This window comes from Lissotriton helveticus, chromosome 6 (genome assembly GCF_964261635.1).
Source record: "Lissotriton helveticus chromosome 6, aLisHel1.1, whole genome shotgun sequence".
In the NCBI taxonomy this organism is placed as follows: domain Eukaryota; kingdom Metazoa; phylum Chordata; class Amphibia; order Caudata; family Salamandridae; genus Lissotriton; species Lissotriton helveticus.
This window is the reverse complement of record NC_136067.1, coordinates 478813385-478837515: the sequence shown is the minus strand read 5'-3', so window position 1 is coordinate 478837515 and position 24131 is coordinate 478813385.

Here is a 24131-nt window from a genome sequence, read left to right as displayed (position 1 = left end):
TAAACAATACTTATACAAAAAAACTTACATCACATACATTTAGAATATAAACTGAAACACATAACACTAATTGAAAAATAGACATTTTAAACAACTATATTTTTGCAAACTATATTAATGACTTCTATATTTTTAAAAACAATATTTCTTACCTTAATTGTATATTGTTGACCAAACTATTCTTGCTGTTGATATTTCTGTGTCACGATATTTCCAATTCGATATTTGTCTAAGTCGACATTTCCAACTCAATAGTCTGTCTGAATATCGGATTTCCCTTCTGAGAAAAGGAAATAAAATGTAGTTAAAAGTCATAGCCACCTGTGACTCAATGAATGACATTTTTTGCTTAAATGCCCATGCGGCTTGGCGTACATTGGAAAGACCAAAATAAACATGAGAATCAGGTTCAATGAATATAAAAGTGAGATCAGGACGAAGAATTTGAAATCTGTTATTGCTCTCCATTTTGTGGAATCCAGCCATAACATCTGGCAATTGAAATTCATGATCCTTTAAACTATTAACATTAACTCCTTCGATGCTTCTGTCCGCCAGCGGCCGTCATAAGCACTACCTCAGTAGTGCTGCGCACGTCTGTTGGCTGATGCGGGGCCCACTCCACTAAACCGCCACACCGCAGCGGAATTGGTGCTGCGGTTAAGCAGTTAAGGAGGGGAGAGATAAATGAAAACACCTCCTTCAGAGAGAGAACTTTTGGATAAAGAGACTTGACACTCTTATGCCTAATGGTCTGAATGACAGGATTGAATTCAGTTGTTATCTTTAATCTTTCTAAGGTTTATTTGTCTATTCACCCTATGTAAATTTCATTTAGGAGGTGATTTCTACTTATTAACTTGATGGTATACCGTTGAACAGACAATGTTGATTTTTAAAATGGTTTAGGTTTTGAAACCACATATTATTTTTTGCCAATTGTTTGTTTTCCATTGAACCCTGATTTGTCATCACACTCTCTAATATGGCCCCATCTTCTTGTATTACGTAATCCCTCTTTTATGTTTAGAATACCACTGGGGTTTACAGTTTTTCCAATATGGCCCCCGAACTTGACGCACACCTTTTGCCCTCTATCCATGTTTGTCAAGCTGCCCAGTTTAAATGTTAGGGACCACTCGTTTACCATACTAACAATATACATGCATTTTTGACTTTGGAACGGATACTGTAAGTCTACATATTTCTGTGTTAGTTCACACTGGTTATAGGAGCATATGGTATTTTTTCTGGACTACTTTAGACATGGTGTTCTCATCTCAGTGGGTGTGAGGGATTTACATTTAATTAGCACTGTGTTAGAGATATTTGCAACATTTTGACTCAGATTTATCACCACGCATTACAGACGCTGCTCATGATGTCTTTGGCTTTTTTACTTGACTAATGGGTGTTTCTCTGACAGATATCGACCCATATTCACTATCGTGTATTTGATGGAGTGTAACAGCTGGCAGAATTTGCATTGTGATGATTACATTAACAACATGTCCATATGTATTTTTTACTTCATGTTGTATGTGCCGATCATGTCATCACCGGCACTTGGTGGTTTACAACTAGTCGAACAGGTGTTTTTTGATCATTCGTTATTTTATTTAGAATGTTTTATATAGCGCGAACGTGACGCTTGGGTATCAGAGCGCTTCACAGATACATATGCATGAGGTCAGTTAGAGATACATCTTGCATAGCATAACCATTCAGTGAATGAGGTAGGTAGGTATAGAGCTATATAGTAAACGTTTCACAATGATAGGAGGTAGGTTAGGTATACGTCTATAAAGTATTACAGCATAAAATATGTACAATGGCATGTGTATTTAGGCTAGTACATGACATCGGAATTTACATATATCTATATAATTCCTGTCTATGTCTATCTTCAAGGTTACCATAAAAGTTATTCCACTTGCCTACTGTACTGTATATAGTACTCCAGTAACAATAGTTCTGAATTGTCTTTATCTGTGTATTCTTCCTCCAAATTCTGGGTAGGTATAGCACCGCTAGGTTATCCCCAGTCTAGCTGGTGGCTTTCTCTTTTCTTCCATTTGTTGTTCAGTTTCTGCAACATCTATGTCGCGGTGGAGGTGATGTCCTTTCTTGCCTATGTAAGGAACTTACTCATTAGGAAGATCTTAGCTTCCCTCTTAAATGTTGCCATGTTTGTAATTTTCCTAATATTTGAAGGGAGTGAGTTCCATTTTCTGGGGGCTGCCCCAGAGAAAGCTCTGTCATATGTTTTCTTCTTCCGGAATATGGGTGGTCTCAGCAGCAACTCCTTGGCACTCTTAGCTGGTCTGCCTCCTCCAGATAACTTGATCTTCTGGGCCAGGTATCTTGGTGTTTTGTAGTGGAGCGCTTTGTGGGTGATACATGCCATTTTAAGTTGGATTCTGGCTTCGTATGGTAGCTAGTTTAACGATTTCAGGTGTGGCAAGATATGATCGAATTTCCTCCATCTGGTAATGAGTCTTGCAGCTGCATTGAGGCATGCTTTTAGTGGTGCTGTGGGCATTTTTGGTAGACCTGCTAAGGTTGTACATCCATATTCAAACCTTGAGATAACTAAGGATTGTACTGCCAATTTGAGATCTGCCGTAGAAATGAATGGTTTCACTTTCCTAATGTAGTTCAAGTGAAAGCGGGCATTTTTTGCCATTGATTTGATTTGGGCTTTCATGTCATTGATTTGATGTGGGCTTTCAGTTTAGTGCTGTGATCAATTTGTTCCGTTCCTTCACTTCTCTGTGGTTCTTTGGTGGTGAGATTAATAGGAATTCTGCTTTTTGTGCATTTTGCTTCAGATGATTGCTGGTTAACCAGCATAATGACACTTTTAAGGCCTCATTCATGAACTTGATGTCTTCCAGAGATGCGATCTTGATGTATATCTGCGTGTCATCCGCGTACATGTGATAGGATATGTTTGCGTCTTGGAGAATTTCTGTAAGAGGTTCGACATACAGTTTAAAAAGTGAAGGAGATAGTCTAGATCTTTGAGGGACTCTGATCGAATTAGGACATGATGAGGATAGCGTCTGGCTGACCAAAAATCTTTGAGTTCTATTCTGAAGGAAGGGTTCAAACCATTTCAGCACATTTCCCGACATTCCCATCCTGTCATGAAGCCTGTCTAGTAATTTTTCATGATTTACCGTGTTGAATGGAGATGACAGGTCAAGAAGGACTAGTAGACATGTTCTATTATGATCTAGGGCCTGTAACGCATCATCGACGATATGTAGGATCGCTGTTTCCGTGCTGTGGCCTGTTCAGACTCCCGATTGGCAGTCGTCCAGTAGCATGAAATTAGCGATGTGATGGCTCAGTTGATTTTGTACACATTTCTCGATTAATTTGGCAAGTAACGGAATATTGGTAACTGGGCGAAAGTTATTAGGATCTGCTGGGTCCGCTGTTGGTTTTTTGATGATAGGGACAACTTGGCCTGTTTTTAAGCATTCTGGAAGGATCCCTTAAGATAGCGAGGCATTTATTATTTCGGTCCATATTGGGATGACGATGTGGTTGATTCTTTGTAGACATTTGGCGGGGAGTGGGTCATCATAGTGGTTATTCGGTTTGATATCCAGAGTGTTTTGGCGATAGTATTCTGGTCATATAGCTTGAAGGTATCCCAATGTGCCTTGTTTTTTGCTTCATCGTGGTTGATTGTCAGGGTGGTATTATTCATTCTGTGTGTTTGGTTGGGCAGGTTGTCCGCTGCCATCTTGAGCTCTATTTCCAATGTGTTGGCCTTGTCGGTGAAGAAAGTTGAGAATTCTTCACAACTCAGATGAGTTTTAGTGGTTTCTTGGGCCGATTTGTCCAATTTGTTGGATTGCTGCTTTAAAATCTTATATAGTTTCCGTGGCCTGTTTTTGGCGTTATCCAGTTCTGATCTAATATATTCCTTTTTGGAATTGAGGATCTTTTTGTTGTACTCATTTCTGATTTTTCGGAGCAATGTCAGCCTAGGGGATGAAGGGTGTTGTCTCCATTTTCTTTCAGCAATTCTTAGTTTCCGCCTATCATCATTCAGTGCCCCATTAAACCAAGGGTTTTTGTCCTTTTCTGTGACTCTTTTAGTTTTAGTGGCATGGCAATGTTGACTATGTTTGTTATTGTCATAGTGTCATCTGTTGGATCATTCACATTTGGCAAGTTGTTAGGCGGATTCAGACCTTTCTCACAGCTTTCTACTAGCTGTTCAATATTCGAGTCTTTATTGTCCCAGGTCCACTTTTTGAGTTTAATAGGCTGCGTGGTCTTATTCCTCTTCAAGGTAGGTATTAGGACGGTTATGGCATCGTGATCCGACCAGTCGCACGGAACAACTGACTGGATTACTATGTTCTTGTTTCTCGATATTATCCAGTCTAGCATTGCTCCTTTTGAGTGTGTTGGCTGTGTGCAGGCTTGGGTGAGATTTAGCTCAATCAAAAAGTCTTTAAGAGCGTTGATCTGTTTGTCCTTCTTGTCGTCCCTTTGTAAGTTAAAATTGCCCAGGAATATGTCGTTAGAGTGAGTGTTAGAGTTATCCATGATGATCTCCATTAACTGGTCTATAAAAGTAGCATTATTTCCTGGAGGATGGTGCAGGGCATGCAGGTTGCACCTTTGATTGTCTGTTCATCATATATTAAGACCTAGGTATTCACAGGATTCGAGTGGGTCGGATTGTATTTGGTTGATTTCTATATCCGATCGGTGGATGCAGGCTATACCACCTCTTATCCTTTTTGGTCTATCTAGTCTCACTATGTTATATTGAGGGGGCACTGCCAGATCCATGAATGGAGATGATGATTTCGAAAGCCATGTTTTTGTTAGGATTGCTAGGTCAATTTCCTGACTAATGATAAGGGCAGCGATGTCTGATGTGTGTTTTACTGCGGACCGACAGTTGAGCAGTAGGCATTTCAGAGGTTTCCTTGCATTACTAGGGTCCTGCTCAAGCAAGTTGGTGGTTAGCTGGACTTGTTGTAAGTTGTTAAGGTTGGGTTTCCTTTCCTTATGTCTGGATGTTCTATTAGCATCAATCGGAACTGTTCTATTTCCTCCCCTCTACTGTGTTCTGTAGGCTCATATACCCGGAGTAAAGATAGGGTTTAATCTTCTGAGTAACTAAGATTCCTATCTGGCCGATTGTGCCTATTTGATAATGACATGGCCATCTCACTCCTCTTTCCTTGAGAATTATGCACTAATACTTGGATGTGCACAACGTTGGAGTGTGTGCTTACCGTGATTTCCAGAATCTTTTCCATTGTTTTCAATGTGCTTAGGATGTCCTGTGACATATTGTCAATTTGTGCCCGTAGTCCTTTGATATCTCTCCTGGTATGAGGTGATGTATCAGGAGTGTTCATCCTCTCAGTTCGGTATTCACGGTTTGTGTTCCAGTGTTGAGGATCTGTTCTTTTTCTCAAATTCCTTTTCTTTGTGTCCTTAGTTCTGTTGTCTGTGCCTCCACTATGTGCGATTTGCGATGCGCTATCTGTGTCGTGTGATCTTTCTGCCATGTTTGGGTGAAGAGCGTTTCGTGTGGTCCCATCTGACAATTGTGTTGTACTAGGGGAGAATAATGGAGGGGTGGCATCTTCCATATCACTTATTCCTAGGTTCTTACTGAGTGGTCTACTTGTAGGTGATGTCACTTCATGGTAGAGCAGCGTTGATTCATCCCTCTGTGCTTGCTCCGGGGCAGTGTTAACAAATAATATAGGCATTTCTGTTCTCTCTGTAACCTCTTCATCCAAACTGTCTTCACTCTCCATTATGTCTCCTAGTGGCGTTGATTGTTGTGGATCCACCTCATGGGAGAGCAGCGGTGATTCTTCCCTCTGTACTTGTGCCGGGGCGGTATTATCAAATATTATAGGTATTTCTGTTCTCTCTGTATCCTCTCCATCCAAACGGTCTTCTGTCTCCGTTGTGTCTCCTAGTTAGGTTGAGTGTTGTGGATCCTGAGGTTCTCTAGGTAATATGATACCTGTGGTGGTAGAGTAGGTGGTGTATAGGGTGACTACTTGTGCGGTCCGATGTTGTTGAGCCCTTGGGTTCTCTCCAAATTCTTTTTAGGTTGAAAATATGTTGTCAAATTTTTCTAATTCGTTATTGGCTGCTTGTATAAGCATTATTCCGTTCTTGTACAAAGTTATGCAAAGGTCTGCTCTGAGTCTTGGTGATGGTATGACAGTATAACAGTTTTTATGTTGAGCATCTTTGTAATGACAGTTGCCATTTAGCCATTCTTCTGGTGAAAAACATCAGGTCGTTTATGATCATGCCTTTGTCTAGGTTAAAGGAGGGGTCAGAGATCGACGTGTCCGGGTTATTTCCTCATTAGATTGTGCTTGAATTTTTTGGCTGCGGTCTTGGATAGGTACGTTGGATATGTTATGACATGTGCGTTTATGCCTACCGATTCTAAGTTGTCATCGACCATCTTTGCTAGTTGATGTCACGTACTATGGTGCTAAGCTCTCTTATAAGTAGTGTGCGCTCTCTTAAATGTTGCCAACTATCTCCGGCTGTTATCAGGGTTAATTAATTATTGTGATGTTTCTCCTTTCCTTTGTTGCCAATGCTCCTGTTTGCTGGGTCCTCTTGCTCCCCTGTCTTCCTGTGGGTTCCACTGTTGTTCTTCCTTTCTTCTTGTATCTAATGTTGGGTTCCTTTATGAGTTCCCCTTGTCCAGCCTAGATTTGTTTACTTTCTGTAAAATTACTCCTTTTTCTTTTTTTCCTTGATGTAATGAAAGGTTTTTAGAATGTCCAACGTCTTGGATTCTTCACTTATCTGAGGGCTGGCTGCCCTTATCTGTATCTCTTTCTTTTAGTCTTTGTTCATTACTTTCAGTTCTGGAGTTGATGTATTGATGTTTTCATAATGAGCCTTCCTCCACTAGAGATGGTTGGTGCATCAGGTATTAACGTACCGGCAGCGAGTGTGCGTTTAGAAGTCCACGTGTGCAGGGAGATCTTGAAAATAACAGCGATTGCAACTCCTGCTCATTTTCTGCCTTTCAATTCTTGTTTCCCTCACTTCAGCTCTGGAAGTCAGCGTCGGCCGCCATGTTCAGGTCAGGCAGGCCAGGTCCTGACTTAACCTCCTGTCATGCACCTGTGTGTCTCTTCTTTACCTCCAGCCTAAATTCCAAAATAGTACAGATCCTGCTCTTTTTTGTATTTCACAACAAGGGGTGGTGATGGACAGAGTTTCTGAATTAAGCAGAATACTCTCACCCAGTCAAGAGATCAGGGCTAGATCCAACACCGTTTTTTAGCTCACTGCACCATCCCAGTTCAGAACCTGGCTATATGCAAATTAGTCTGTTCCTGTCCCAGTGCATGATGGGAACAGGGCAAACCAAACTACCAAGCCAATTCTTACACTGGGAAGGAAACAAGCTTCCGGGGACCGGTTTCTGGCATTTCAGCCGTCGTCGGCCCGGCTTGCTTGAATCCTGATGGTGCAATGAGCAAGGGACTCACATCTGAGTATACCCTTCCACGCTTAGGGTGGACAAAATATTTAACAACAAGGGGTGGTGATGGACAGAGTTTCTGAATTAAGCAGAATACTCTCACCCAGTCAAGAGATCAGGGCTAGATCCAACACCGTTTTTTAGCTCACTGCACCATCCCAGTTCAGAACCTGGCTATATGCAAATTAGTCTGTTCCTGTCCCAGTGCATGATGGGAACAGGGCAAACCAAACTACCAAGCCAATTCTTACACTGGGAAGGAAACAAGCTTCCGGGGACCGGTTTCTGGCATTTCAGCCGTCGTCGGCTCGGCTTGCTTGAATCCTGATGGTGCAATGAGCAAGGGACTCACATCTGAGTATACCCTTCCACGCTTAGGGTGGACAAAATATTTAACAACAAGGGGTGGTGATGGACAGAGTTTCTGAATTAAGCAGAATACTCTCACCCAGTCAAGAGATCAGGGCTAGATCCAACACCGTTTTTTAGCTCACTGCACCATCCCAGTTCAGAACCTGGCTATATGCAAATTAGTCTGTTCCTGTCCCAGTGCATGATGGGAACAGGGCAAACCAAACTACCAAGCCAATTCTTACACTGGGAAGGAAACAAGCTTCCGGGGACCGGTTTCTGGCATTTCAGCCGTCGTCGGCCCGGCTTGCTTGAATCCTGATGGTGCAATGAGCAAGGGACTCACATCTGAGTATACCCTTCCACGCTTAGGGTGGACAAAATATTTAACAACAAGGGGTGGTGATGGACAGAGTTTCTGAATTAAGCAGAATACTCTCACCCAGTCAAGAGATCAGGGCTAGATCCAACACCGTTTTTTAGCTCACTGCACCATCCCAGTTCAGAACCTGGCTATATGCAAATTAGTCTGTTCCTGTCCCAGTGCATGATGGGAACAGGGCAAACCAAACTACCAAGCCAATTCTTACACTGGGAAGGAAACAAGCTTCCGGGGACCGGTTTCTGGCATTTCAGCCGTCGTCGGCCCGGCTTGCTTGAATCCTGATGGTGCAATGAGCAAGGGACTCACATCTGAGTATACCCTTCCACGCTTAGGGTGGACAAAATATTTAACAACAAGGGGTGGTGATGGACAGAGTTTCTGAATTAAGCAGAATACTCTCACCCAGTCAAGAGATCAGGGCTAGATCCAACACCGTTTTTTAGCTCACTGCACCATCCCAGTTCAGAACCTGGCTATATGCAAATTAGTCTGTTCCTGTCCCAGTGCATGATGGGAACAGGGCAAACCAAACTACCAAGCCAATTCTTACACTGGGAAGTGTATTTCAGCAGCAGCAGAACCTCGTTTTGAGTATTGTTCAGTTCCGATCAGGACGACCGCGGCTGCCGCCATTTTAGGGTCAGGCAGGGAGGGTCCTGTTTTACCAGCTTGCTGTGCTCAATTATAGTCCCCATTTTACAATTCTGCTCTTGTCACCCATGGTATTGATTCTTTTAGCAGCAAGGGAGGGGAGAGAGTCAGCAGCAGAACCTCGATTTGAAAATTGCTATCTTCCGATCAGGACGTCCGCGTCGGCCACAATTTTAGGGTCAGGCGGAGCGGGTCCTCCCTTCCCAGTTTGCCGTATTCACCAGTAATCCCCGCTGGTTGCACAACTTATTCTTCACTTATTTCTTAATGCTGTTTTACCTTCGGGTTCACGTTTACCACACACCTTGACACTGGTGTGACGTTGTAATTGACATTCTGTCGGATATAAGAGACAGGCAATATGAGGTTAACGTTTATATTTTATCTGTAGGATGGTATTTGTTTTCACCTCTATGAATATATGTTTAGCAGGTTTGTTTTCTCATGATGAAGGGTCTCATCAGCCCAAAATGCATTGGGATGGATGGTTCTGAAGTCTATTTGGAATAAATCTTTCATGTTTTGAGAATGGTGTTATGAATTAAAAAAAACACGTTGACTCAAAGTTTCAAGATCATTAAAACTACTGAACATAAAGTTTCTAGTTTGAAAAGAAAGACACCTTTTTGATGCAATCTGAACTACGCTGATGATTTAATATAATCCGTTTTTGGGGAATCTGAGCAGTGCAAGATGGGGACGCTCCTCATTGTGAGGAACGCTATTTGAGAGTAAAGTACTTATGAGGCACACAGACAGTAATAAATTGAACCCACAACGCAAGAAATATCCCACACAAATTTAGAAAACAGTTTAAAATGTTATAAATTATTAGTCACCAAAATCACTAAAATCTAATCGGTAGAACTGGAGTTATGAATTTTTAAAGTTCTTAGTAAAAACTAGAGCCTAAAAGATAACAGCGCCAACAGTGGACATCTAATCACACAAGACTTGGTCAAAGTCAAACAATAGGACTGACCGCAATGGAGAGTAGATCAGATACAAGAAGTTGATTGGCTCAGTCAATTTTTACCCTCAGACTTAGAAGACATTTTTAATTTCAAATTTGTTTTTATTGAGTTTAAGAGCAAGAATAACAGGCATAATAAGGCGGAAAGCATGCAGTAGGTGTACGTAGCGAGCGAGACAGACAGGCACGTCTTCTCTGAGAGGCCACCAAGAAGCATATAAATTACACCTACACAACTTTGCATTGCCAACATTTAGGTGAAGGCGCCATTTGAAAGTTACAGTTAAACAAAACAGAAGAAAAAACTCAACCCCCCACCTTCCACCCAAACCCCCCCCTCCCCCCACCCATTTTTAAGAGAATGTACTTGGAACATATAGTTCAGCAGGGAAAGACCGCAGGAGGTGTCCGAGGAGGATGTATTGACTTCGGGGAGCCACTGGATAAAGTTGAGGTGAAGATTTCGGCATTTGGACTTAGTAATTTTTGGGAAGTTAAAAATCTTCAGCAGGACGAAGCTTGAGGCTGTAGATGGCATGAGTTCCAGGAGGCCAGATACATTTTTGCCATGGGACCGCTGAAGAGGATTTGTTGCTATGAAGAGGAACGTTGTGGGAGCTACTGTAAAGTCAGGCCAACCGACGTTGCACCTTGGGCAGATAGCCAAGTAGGTTGGGCCCAGTCTTTCCAGAGCACTTTTCATCTAAACTGTGTTTGGGTCCCAAGTTTTGGATTTTGGCTATCCAGGAACCTTTAAGACCACAATAAAGGGTTCACGACTGAAGGGGCAGGACTCAAGTGTTCAGGACTCACTCAAACTGGGTCCAGGTGCAGGTTGAAGATGCTGGGAGCCTTTTATGTCAATAAGGCTCTGAACAGAGGCCAGAAAACTAGCTCTTAGTGTCACTCTGGTAGTTCTGGGTTCAGGTGATAAAGCAGGGCTGAAGCAGCAGGCCAAGCCTCTAAGTGTTCAAGGCAGGCTCCAGGCACCAAAGCAGTCCATCCAAGTGCAGCTAAGCAGTCTTGTGGAGTACACAGCAGGCCACAGCAGCAGTCTGTCCCCCAGTGTCTTTTCCAAGATCCAGGAAGTGAACTGAGGAGTGGGTCTTAGTGTCCTCTTTTTATACTTTGTGCCTTCTTTGAAGTAGCAGAAGTTTTCAAATGTGTTCCATTGAAGTGTTTGGCATTTTCTGACTCCACTGCCCTTACCCCAAGCTGGGTTCAGGGACAATGCAGTGGTGACAAGTCATTTGTGTGAATGCAGAGCACAACCTATTTAGTTGCAAGTGGGTCTCTGCTTAGCTCGTCCCCACATCCTGCCAGTTTATGGCCAATTTAGGCACAGCTAATCACTTTATTGTGTGGCTCTCTGGGAGGAATAACAAAGAGCAACTGCCAACTACAGCCAGTTATGTGCCCTGGAATCAGGCTGCAGGCACTAAATTACAAAGGGCAGGAAGATTACAACATTCTAAAAATGGCATCTTAACAATTGTTTGTTTAAATCAGACTTTACTATTAAATGGGATTTTTAATTACAATTTCACAGATACCAAAAATGAAATGCTTACCTGTTTCCAATCAAACGTTAGCACTTATTGAATGTAAGAAGGCAATTCAATGTTATTCTATGGACAGTTAAGCCTCACAGTACTGAAAAACAAATTTAGTCGTTTTTCACTACCCGGACATGTAAAACTTAAAAGCATATGTCCAACCTTTTACTTAAAGTACACCCTGCCCTACATATTACCTAGGGCCAGGAGTGTTGTGTGAGTTTATAATGATGGTATCCTTGTGCTCCTCATGGACTCCATAGAACTGTGATGTATGAGTTAGAGCGTAGTGAAATGGGTCCAGGTGGTTTAGAAAGTTGAGTTTGTGGTTACACGCAAAAGAATAAAGACTTGTTACACTAAGCTGCTTGTGTGGCATCGTTATGGGTGAATACCCAGACTGGGGAATACCCTACAGGGCGTACCTTAGGTGTGGCTTATATGCAATAAAAGGGAGGTTTTAAGCTTTGCATGGCGGTAATATTGCCAAATCAAACTGGCAGTTTAAAACTGCATTACGGCTGCAATGGCAGGCCTGGGACATGCTTTAAGGGACTACATAAGTGGATGGCACAATAAGTGATTAAGGCCCACTAGCCAAATTTAATTTACAGACCGTCGGTATATGGTATACCACCCTCCCAGGAACTTACAAGTACATTAAATACACCAATCAGGTGTAGGCCAGTTTTTGCATGTTAGGGGGGTAATCACAAGCACTTTAGCCATGGTTGGCAGTGGCATAGTGCACAGAGTCCAAAGACCAACACAAATTATTTTCAGCAAAAATGGAGGAGTAAAGGTAAAATGTTTGTTGGTCACCCTGCCGAGAGGGCCAGTTAAAAAAATTATGCTAAAGAATGGTGGAGCTTTTAAATCCGCCAGGCACCAGTGATAACAGAGAGCATTATATTTTGATAAAAAACTATTGTAGGTTAGTGTTGGTGAAAATACTTTCAACTGGTTTATTTATTTTTTCACAGCTGGGGTTATTTTGCTCCAAACCTAAAGTACTACTCACAATGTCTCAAGTGAGGTAGCTAAAGGAAATTACCATAATTGTTCTGATACATGAAAAAACTGACAAAGAGGATTAAAAAATGTAATGAATTCTGTTGGACTTGGCCCTTTTTGCAGGGTCATCGCAGAACTTTTTGGCTTTCTCCCGTATTTTTGCTGACCTGATGTTGGTGCTTTTATGACTCTGAGCACTTTATCAATGCTGATCAGTGCTTAAGGGCATGTGCTCTCTCTTGTAAACTTGGTGAGATTGGTCTACACCTGTTTGGCTTATTCAATTTACCTGTAAGTCCCTTGTACAGTGGTGTCCCATATGCCCAGGGCCTGTAAATTAAATGCTACAGGTGGGCTTGCAGTGCTGCTTGCACCACCCACCGAAGTAGCCTTTCAAACCTGTCTCAGGCTTCTTCTACTATATGCCCTGCGCACGCAGTTTACTACTAAGCATGGGCGGATTTTGCGGAGCCACGATTCACGAATTTGCGGATTCACGGATCGTGGATCCGCAAAATCGGCAGATTTAGCGGATCGGCGGATTTGGGGGCGTGGCTTCCATGCCAGGAGTGGACCATCGTGCCAGATTGAACCCTGCCCTTCGTATTTATTCAAGAAGACGCCACCGTTTTGTGCCATACCTCTACTCAACTGGAGTACTTTCTACTGGATGATCAGTAAGTGCTACCTCGTTGGGTAAATGTATAGTGCTTTTACTACACTACAGCTGCTTAAAGTGGCAGAGAGTTGTCTACAGCGGCCAGGTGTGTGGTACTATGCAATCGCGCCGAAGGGGGCAGGGGTCCCTTGAGTGATCTGCCCATCATAGTGGGTAAATGGCGGGAAGACGGTGCACACCGCGAGTGTGTGGGCGGGGCCAAACGGACGGCGCTTCCATGCGAGTGCACATGGCTCTTGTATGTATACAAGGTCAGAGACTGATCAGAGCAGCAGATGTAGAGACAGAAGCCCCTGGCCACATAACAGCACGGGGATTGCGCTCGTGAAGGTCAAAGATGCAAAGGCCTTTGTCCAGCGTCACAGCTGATTTTCGACGGTATATTTGGGAAGAAGGCACACCTGCCCAGCCTCCACAACGGCATTCCTGGTCTGTAGTAATTAATTTACGATGGCGCCGGCAAGCTGCCAGCGCCATCCTAAGATAGTTACAAAATTAGCTTCAACAGGAAGCTCTAATAGATTAAATAAAGCAGGCGCTCGATGACCTGCTTTATCTTATCTATTAGAGCTTCCTGTTGAAGCTAATTTAGTAGCTATCTTAGGATGGCGCTGGCAGCTTGCCGGCGCCATCGTAAATTAATTACAACAGACCAGGAATGGTTGAACTTTTGCCCCCGGAATCCGCCGCTCGCGGATTGTGAATTTTCGGCAAATTCGCGAGAGTTCGCGGATCGCGAATTTACCGAAAATTCACAAAATCCGCGATCGGAGCGGATTTAGCGCTCATGCTTATTTACTACCGCCGTGACGTGGCATATAAAGCAGTTGCCACCTCTGCACCTCCCCTGTTACTACATATAAGTCACCCTTAAGGTCAGCCCTAGCTAGCCCTATGGGCAGGGTGCTGTGCAGATAAAAGGTAGGACATGTGCCTTAACTCTGTGGCATGTCCTGGTAGTGACAAACAGCCTATTTGGTTTCTCACTGCTGTGAACTTGCCTTCTCATAAGCTTGCATTGGTGATTCCCTGAGAGAGGTACAGTAACCACGTTTGGTATGTTTGGAATAGTAATGATAAATCCTGCTGATTGGTGAAAGCAGATTTATAATTACAATTTTAGAAATGCCACTTTTAGAAGTGGCATTTCTGTGTGCTTATGTTTCTTTTTACTCTGCCTTGATGTGTATCGACCATCTGGTTCTGACTGACAAGGGAGAGAGGATCTGTGTTTACTCCAGCCAGTCCCTATGGGGCTGAGGTGTGTCCTGCCTTTCCTGGGTGAATCAGGGCTAGGCTGAATAGACCTTGGCTGATTTTAGAGTAGCAGGAGGAGTTTTCCCTTGCACACAAATAGGCCTGGTCTGCACTTGGAGTAGAACCTGCACCTGAATAGGGCTGTGCCTGCCTTGCACAATGCTTGCTCCACCCCCCTGTGGTGTGTCTGGGGCCTGGACTGAACATTTTAATGGGGTGTTGTACACTACAATAGTGTTTGAAGTGCCCCCAGAACATAGAGATTGGCAATATAAGCATGGGGGTTGTGACCCCTCGAAAGTTAGGAAGACACTGCATGGACTGTACCTGGCAGAGGACTGCCAGGAGGAACCGCCCTTGGACTGGACTAAGGGAAGGACTACCACTTTGCCTAGAGAACCCTTATGCTGGCCTACCTGTGTGCACCTGGTTGGTGAGACCCAGTGATCTCTCAGGAGCGCTGTTTAGACCCCTGGTCCAAGCCAGTAGATAGCTGGGGACTGCTCCTGCAGGTTTCTCTGTACTGGATGAACCATAGTGCTGGTGAGCGTCTTATCAGCACTCACACTGAAAGCAAGCTGGGTGAGTGCTTTTTATTTTGCTGTCCAAGGAGTGGGTCACTCTGTGCTGAAACTGGAGAGAAGCGCTTTTTGCCATACAGCGGGGGCAGCGCTGCACTCTTCTCTGGTGATTGCATTTGGTTTTATAGGTGTGCGGCCGGGGCTCTGCTACGTGGCCCTGGGATGCGGAGAAGTGCACCAGCAGCAAGGAATCCCAGCCTGGGATTTTCTGCCGGCATCAGGAGTGGGCAGAGACCACCACACCTGGAAGGGACAGGAGCCTCAAAGGACCCAGATTGAAATAAAACGGGGGTCGCATTGTAGACCCTGCATCCATGTTCAGCTCCCCCGTAGCGGCGTGGTGTGAGAAGCTGAAGAGGGTACAAGAGAAAGAAGAGAGCCACTGGAGGGGAAGAGACAATCCCAGTGCGGCCGGCATTGACGCTCTAGGCCCCACCCTCCCTGAGGAAGTAGGGGTGCGGCAAGAAGGAAAGTGGCTGTCGCAGGAGGGCCTGCCTCATCACAGCCACCTGATAATCTACTGTGAGTAGTGGGGGCCCGTCCCTGCCTTGCTTATAAGAAGCTGCCCAGTACGTTTGTGGTGGCTGCCTACCACTTTTGTGTTAGCGGGGTGGCCAAAGATTAGGATTTAAGAATTGCCACAGAAAAGCTGTCAATTATCTGAGCTCTACGCTGGCAACTATACGCTTTCTATATTTTTAAATTGTTTTTTTTTTGACTCTTTGAAGTTTTCGCCGTAAATTGTTAAATTAACTTTTAATAAAATATTGTCCTTGACAGTCAAAAGTATAGACTCTTACCTGCACTATAATACTGATTCCACTCATCTTGCTGTTTAGCGAGAATAGCTAGCAAGCGGTCTTCTTCAACGCCATCTTGGGTGTGGGGACTGCGGCTCAGCCGCACTTCCGAGGCTGCGCTCTAGGGATTGGCCATTCCACTACCTATTTAGAGCAGGAAATGCAAGTGCGCGACTATTAGGATTTCAGAATTGCCACAGAAAAGCTGGAAATTATCTGCACTCTACGCTGGCTTTAACTCTTTGAAGTTTTCACCGTAAATTGTTAAATTAACTTTAAAAGAAATATTGTCCTTGACAGTCAAAAGTATAGACTTTTATCTGCACAATAAAACTGATTCCACTCATCTCGATGCTTAGCGAGAATAGCTAGCAAGCGGTCTTTTTCAATGCCATCTTGGGTGTGGGGAGTGGGGCTCAGCTGCACTTCCGGGGCTGCGCTCTAGTGGTTGGGCATTCCACTACCTATTTAGAGCAGGAAATGCAAGCATGCAGCGTGCGCGCATCGGGCGCGCCAGAGGCGTGCCAGAGGCAAGCACATCTGCGCCCGTCTGTGCCCATCCGCGCACCGGTCGCGCACAGCACCAGCCACACTGCCTGTTTCAACTTCTATCAGGACAGAATCAGATATTCCATGGAACAGCTACTCTCCTTGGGTAAGAGGGATGAAGGGGGAATGTGTACATCATCCAGTCCTGAGGTTCAAGGTAGAAATACCTTATACTGTGGGATGATTAATTGTAGATCGCTGGGGAAACACCACCAAGAGGTATCCACCATGCTGGAAAAAATGGAATTGGACGCCTTTTTTTTAACCGAAACCTGGACCAAATCAGAGTCAATGGTGCAGTTGGGTTTTAGCTGCCCAGTTGGCTACAAAATATTTCACAAACCAAGGACAACTGGGAGAGGAGGGGGGTTGGGGTAATCTTTAAGGAAAAATGGAACTTTGTACCCCTACAAATAGACGAGGTCCATGGGATCCAACGACTAGGCTTCTCACTCCAGGAGGCCAAGAGCAGATTTCTCATGGGGTGCTTTGCTATAGACCCCCGAGGGCAGACACCCAGTTTCAAGATCTATTCAATTCCATTATCGACCTGAGTATAACTCATGCGCATATGATGGTATTGGGAGATTTAATCTATGGGACAATGGCAGCCTAGATAACCATTTGAGGGACTTAAAACAAACTTGTGAGAACCTTGGTCTTCGTCAAATGGTAACTCATTCAACACATCTAGGAGGCCATGTTTTAGATCTCCTGTTTGCAAAGCAAGCTGAGACAGAGGTGGTTGAAATTTTGCCCCAAAACTGGACGGACCACTCCTTAATCAATTTTGTTATCAAGCTACCTAGCTTAGAGGACGATAGCAATCAGTCACTAAGTTTTCAAAAGGGAAGAGAATGGGCCAAGTTGGTGACAAATAAGACTCTATTGCCTCTTCAGGGCCAGATGTCTTTTACTTCTTCCTCCTCTGTAGGCGAAAATTATCAGACTTACTGTAAGGCTGTGGCGGACACCCTTGATATAGTGGTGCCAATACAGCGCCTAAAAAACAGGAAAAAAATCTCTGCTCCCTGATGTAATGACGAACTAAAACAGATACGGGTAACATGTAAAAAGGTAGAGAGAAAATGGAGGAGGGCCTATCTGGATCTAGACAGGAAAACTTGGTACAGACCCACTATAAGGAGTCTATTGTCAGGGCTAAAGCTGATTTTTATGCTAAATCCATTCTGCAAGCCCCCAATAGTACCAAAGCACTTTTTAATATTGTTAGGGACCTATCTAGTCCAATATGTGCAAGCAACAAGGTAGTAGCATCACAGAAACTCTGTGATGAGATCGCTGTCTTCTTTGAGGACAAAATAACTAAAATTGTTGGGAATTTTCTATCTGACGACCCGGCTGGTCTAGCCGAGAAGTCTGTTTTTGAACCCCAGTCAGCTACCTCGTTGGACATCTTCCACGCCCCCTTAGAGGACTCTTTTAACCAGCTGGCTTAAAGTGTGTCCTCAGGCTCCCCTTTGGATCCTTTTCCTCACAAAATCTGGAAAACCCTGGGTGAAGAAACTTTTCCATGGCTATGGAAGATCTGATGCCAGTCACTGGAGGAAGTTGTGGTACCAGAGGCTTGGAGCAAGCTATTGTAACTCCATTACTTCAAAAAACATCCCTGGACCCTTCTGACCAAGCGAGTTTCAGACCAATCTCCTTACTCGATTAAAATCCTTGAAAAGGTAGTCAATACAAGTCTATTGTGCTATCTAGAGGACAATTTATTGTTGGATAGGGATCAGTATGGTTTCCGCCCGGGACATGGGACTGAGACCGCACTGGTAACGGTAATTGATAACCTGTGAATGCGTGCTGACAATGGAAATTCATCTGTCCTGGTATTATTGGACATGTGGTAACTCATTCAACACATCTAGGAGGCCATGTTTCAGATCTCCTGTTTGCAAAGCAAGCTGAGACAGAGGTGGTTGAACTTTTGCCCCAAAACTGGACGGACCACTCCTTAATCCATTTTGTTATCAAGCTACCTAGCTTAGAGGACGATAGCAATCAGTCACTGAGTTTTCAAAAGGGAAGAGAATGGGCCAAGTTGGTGAGAAATAAGACTCTATTGCCTCTTCAGGGCCAGATGTCTTTTACTTCTTCCTCCTCTGTAGGCGAAAATTATCAGACTTACTGTAAGGCTGTGGCGGACACCCTTGATATAGTGGTGCCAATAAAGCGCCTAAAAAACAGGAAAAAAATCTCTGCTCCCTGGTGTAATGACGAACTAAAACAGATACGGGTAACATGTAAAAAGGTAGAGAGAAAATGGAGGAGGGCCTATCTGGATCTAGACAGGAAAACTTTGAAAATGGTACAGACCCACTATAAGGAATCTATTGTCAGGGCTAAAGCTGATTTTTATGCTAAATCCATTCTGCAAGCCCCCAATAGTACCAAAGCACTTTTTAATATTGTTAGGAACCTATCTAGTCCAGTATGTGCAAGCAACAAGGTAGTAGCATCACAGAAACTCTGTGATGAGATCGCTGTCTTCTTTGAGGACAAAATAACTAAAATTGTTGGGAATTTTCTATCTGACGACCCGGCTGGTCTAGCCGAGAAGTCTGTTTTTGAACCCCAGTCAGCTACCTCGTTGGACATCTTCCACGCCCCCTTAGAGGACTCTTTTAACCAGCTGGCTTAAAGTGTGTCCTCAGGCTCCCCTTTGGATCCTTTTCCTCACAAAATCTGGAAAACCCTGGGTGAAGAAACTTTTCCATGGCTATGGAAGATCTGATGCCAGTCACTGGAGGAAGGTGTGGTACCAGAGGCTTGGAGCAAGCTATTGTAACTCCATTACTTAAAAAAAACATCCCTGGACCCTTCTGACCAAGCGAGCTTCAGACCAATCTCCTTACTGCCCTACCCGATTAAAATCCTTGAAAAGGTAGTCAGTAAAAGTCTATTGTGCTATCTAGAGGACAATTTATTGTTGGATAGGGATCAGTATGGTTTCTGCCTGGGACATGGGACTGAGACCACACTGGTAACGGTAATGGATAACCTGTGAATGCGTGCTGACAATGGGAATTCATCTGTCCTGGTATTATTGGACATGTCAGCCGCATCTCACATGTTGAGCCATGCTGTGCTGGTTGAGAGATTGGAAGGCATAGGGGTCAAAGGACAGGCTCTAAAATGGTTACAACCCTACCTGTCAGGAAGACAACCGACGGTGTCTCTATCTCCATTCACCTCTGACATGTCCCCAGTACTTCATGAGGTACCACAGGGTTTGGCAATAAGCCCGATCCTCTTTAATATCTATTTACGTCCTCTATTCCCCATTAATAATTCTTTTGGGTTAGACCTAGTCAACTATGCAGATGACACTCAATTGGTGTTCTCCTTGGAGGGGAAAAGAGCGGTATCTATTGATACCTTCCAGGAGTGCATGTGTCAAACTGCAGGCTGGCTTAAGAAAAACACCCTACAATTTAATGAGGCAAAAATGGAGGTAACATATTGTCCCGCCACTAGATTGTCTCGACACCTACCAATAGAGTTTAAGCTCACTCCTGAGGGTGACTCTTTGGCCTTGGCTAAAGTGGTGCGCAATTTGGGAGTTATGGTAGACGAAAACCTCCAAATGGATGCGCAGGCTAATAAAAACTGCCAGTGTCTGCCTCTCTTTGCTACGAACATTACGGAAAATCCTTCCCTTACTCCCTGAGGACACTCGTCCTCTTGTAGTGAGGAGCGTAATATTGAGTAGGCTGGTCTATTGCAACTCCCTGTACTTGGGAGCACCACAATATATTGTACAGGGGTTGCAGAGAGTACAGTCGATGGCAGCAAAGCTGGCATTAAATAGACAACGTAGGTCCTCTACGAGACCGGCCTTAAGAGACCTTCATTGGCTGCCCATTGGGAAGAGAATTCGTTTCAAATCCCTCAGCACTGTATATAGTTCAGTACATGGCCAGGGCCCAATTCCACTTCAAGAAACATTCACCTGGTACAATCCAAGGAGGCAGCTCCATTCTTCAAATTCTAGTCTGATTACTACCACCAGAGTCAAGAGGTCTCGGAATGGTGGTAGAGCTTTTGGAGTGATGGCCTCTCGCATCTGGAATGAACTGTCCCTGACCTTAAGACAGGCCAGCTAGCTGATCGGCTTCAGGAAGAGCTTGAAAACTTGGCTCTTCCCAAGGAATGTGTCTGAGTCTGTCTCTATGGATAATTGATTCTGGTTTTTCAGGGCCCTTCTTTGATCCAAGCGCCAGGATACCCGTAGGGTGGCAGTTTTGCGCTATATAAGTATTCGTTCCATTCCATTCCATTCCAAGGGAGGTCCACCCCTCCAAATTGGACAGTGTGAACCCCTCATACCTCTGCATACTTGGGAACACCGGATCTTGGTGTTAAAATGAGGCAAAACCCTTGACAGAGGCCCCGAGTCCTGGAGGTGGAAGGAGCCTCCATAACATTACCTCATTCCCTATGGCAGGTGGGTAGGTGGCCCAAGACGCTAAACAGGGAAAGACAGTTGCCACAGTACAGGTAGCAGGAGCACTGGTGCAGCTCTTAGTTGTGGTAACCCATTGTCTGTAGTAATGGAGATATACAGTAAGGGTGGTATGCTGAAGGTGCGTGGGATGTGTTTATGATATGGGCACAGTACAAGTGGCTGCTCTGGTGCATTGCTGATTATGTTCATGCCTAATGCTTCACACTAAGTGCAATCCTATCAGTAATTACTGGGTTGTACTAAATGTGAAGTTTATGAGCATGGCCTGATTGCCCAAGTAATTTGTGTAATCCCTGTCAAGTCATTACAGGTGCCTAGTGGTACAGTTATACAGTATATATGTGACTGTGATATTTTTATTAACCTTGTGTGGAGTTTCTTTTGTGGTGTGACTAGTGTGTCACTGTTGTGTGAGTGTGTTGCGCAAATGCTTTACACATTGCCTCTGGGATAAGCCTGATTGCTCTGCCAAGCTACCAAGGGGGTGAGCAGGGGATATCTTCAGTCTGTAACTCCTTTGCCCTGACTAGAGTGGTGGGTTCTGCCTGGCTTAGGTGCATACCCTAGACAACTGAAACCCCCATTTCAAACACATTTCTATTTGGAATGGAACCAATTGAAAAGTGGAAACCGTCTGTGAGAGACAACTTTCACTGTGTAAAATCCCCAAAGGGATTAGACAGCAATCACAAGGATTCTAGCACAACCCACCAGAGGTCTGTTTTCCATATTTCCTTTTTAATTGCAGTGTATTCCTTGTTTGTTTAATTATCAAAGGTCACAGTGCCAGGTCTCTGGAAAAATGAGTGCGGCAATGAAAATCTGCTGCCAATGGTTGGCCTCCATCTGTACATTCGCAGCTGGTAGTAATGATGTGCAATATTATAATCTTCCATCATGAATATTGCTGACACAATTTACCCTTGGAAGGAGGTATATCTGTGCAAACACCGAATTACAGTGCATTATTCTGCATGGTATTTTCTAGTCTTTGGGGTTTGATGTACACATTTACCACATGGTCTGAGCAGGTGGTAAATATGTACATCAATATGTACATCAATGTGGGGTGTAAACGAAGGGAGGATGTAGGGGGAGTGGGTGAAGGGGTTTAGCAGCTCTGACGAAGGGTGCATTTTATACTCCCTGCTTGCCAGAGAAAAATGACAAATGGGGCTGGGTTCCAAGGTATGCCAACTGGTGGAGCTGAAGCATCAATAAATGTTTCGAGCCTACATTTCAAGCATGTAAAATTGGGACCAGTTTTCTCACATCCAGGAAAACTGGGTTTGAGAAAACAAGGCCAGTTGTGATCTCCAAATTATAAACAGGAATTCTCCTCGGCCTGAATTGTATTTTGGGCCATGGTGGATAACTATAGCATCCTGATATCAAAAGACATAATAGTGTAACATTCGTATACTCTTTTACGCACACTGAGCCTGATTCACAAAGGTAAACTTACACTTTTGTGTGAGCTTTCAATTGTTTGCTATTCATTAAGGTATTTTATGATTGTACGGAGTCTATGCACTTAAAAAAGATAGGACAGTCCTATCTTTTCATGTGCGTCGACTCCGCAATCACAAAGATGTTAATTTACTATGTGTAAAATCCATTTGTGAATATACAACAGTGGCGGCCGCAACAAAGTCGTCTGAGCTATACAAAAGTTTAAGTTTACACCTGGCTCACTATGTACAAAGTCTGTAAGAATTCATTCACTGGGATGGTAAAATAAAATGTAGTCCAAATGTTTATTTCAAGATCGTGAATAGATATCAGCTCGCCCACAAGCAAGACAAAGATTGTATTAATATTTGAGGTTAACAAACCCACAAAACAAAGTGCCGGTTTTAATGCTAATTTTTTGTGGGAATATAAAACTTGTGAGGAGGCTCATTTGGTGCTTCTTGGGTGAGGTATAAAGGCGCAAATGTTCGTCATTTCAACTTGCATATATGGTCATGAAGTGTATGCTTCAGTAAGGTACAAAAGACGATCAAACAAACGCAGTCAGAAAATTCTGAAAGTTTCTTTTGAGTAAAAGTGATGCATCCAATTTAACGAGGTCTGGAAATTCTTCTTAGCGTTGGCATTTACAAAACATGAACGAAATGATGGGTTGCCACATGAGAGAAATTTTAAGCTATCTTGCTTGAAACACACAGGCTTGGTCCAGGAGGAGCACGGTACAATCACTAAGTGAATAAAATCAGTCTTCTTGGAAAACAAAATATTGTTGCTTTGGGACTAATGTAATGTTTATGTATCCTCGTCTTTCTGCAATTACTGATGAACATTAAGTTTGAATGTGAAATCTTTGACAACAGCCAGGCTGTCAATTTACTTTCAAAAGTGGCACATTGAGATAGGCCCAGTGTGTTGTGTAATGCCCTTTGTGTAAAGCCTGGAAGGGGCGTCGTATTCTGATTATGCTGCTGCTAATCCTTTTTAAGTCTTGCTTATAGACAACTATGGCGTTTTTTATGACCTCATGTTATCAATGCATTCCTATATACACGCATATAGAAGAAGAATGGGCTTTAGATTTGCCATTTCAGCCACTGGCTGATGCTATTTTCTAAAGGGTGCAACTGGATGAGTGTGTTGTCCTAAATGCAATGTCATTCGAAGGAAGGTTAAATGGGGCTTAAAGTCGGCTCCTGTAGTATCCGCTTCCCTATCCGGCAGCCCTTCACTGTTAACCCCAAAACTCCCAGTGCAGGACGTGCTCCCAGCCACCCTCTCCCACTGCTATGGGCTACCTGCCACCACCTCGCTCTTGTGGCTGTGCCAATGTTTGTTGAATTCCTTCACAAGCATTGGAAAAGTCAAGCCATTCCAAAATGCCTACCACGCATACCTATACCTATGCCGAGGCCATCTTGTAATGACGTTGCAAAATACGAAAAAAAATGCCACAGCAACAGTTTGCAATATCTTTGCTTACAACTCACATAACTGCCATCTCTATGTGGTAAAATTGTCTACCTGTCAAGCAGGGAATTTTGGTTGACATCTTCTAACAGGTATGGCTTCCCAAAAGGTTGTGGTCTTTGCTCTGCTTCCTTTCATATGGTGCACTGTGGGCAGAAATGGTGCATCAACTGTCTTTTAGAACAGGGCAAATGAAAGGTGACAATCGTGCTGACTTCCAGCTTTACCACTTCCAGCTTTACCACTTCCAGCTTTACCACAGGATGGCAGACGGAATCAAGTCCGTCACCATCCTAATGACCCCCTTGGTTCGAAACCTAAAAAAGAGAAAAATAACAAGAGTAAAATGAAACAAAAATGAAGAAAAATCCACGTTAAGATCAAATA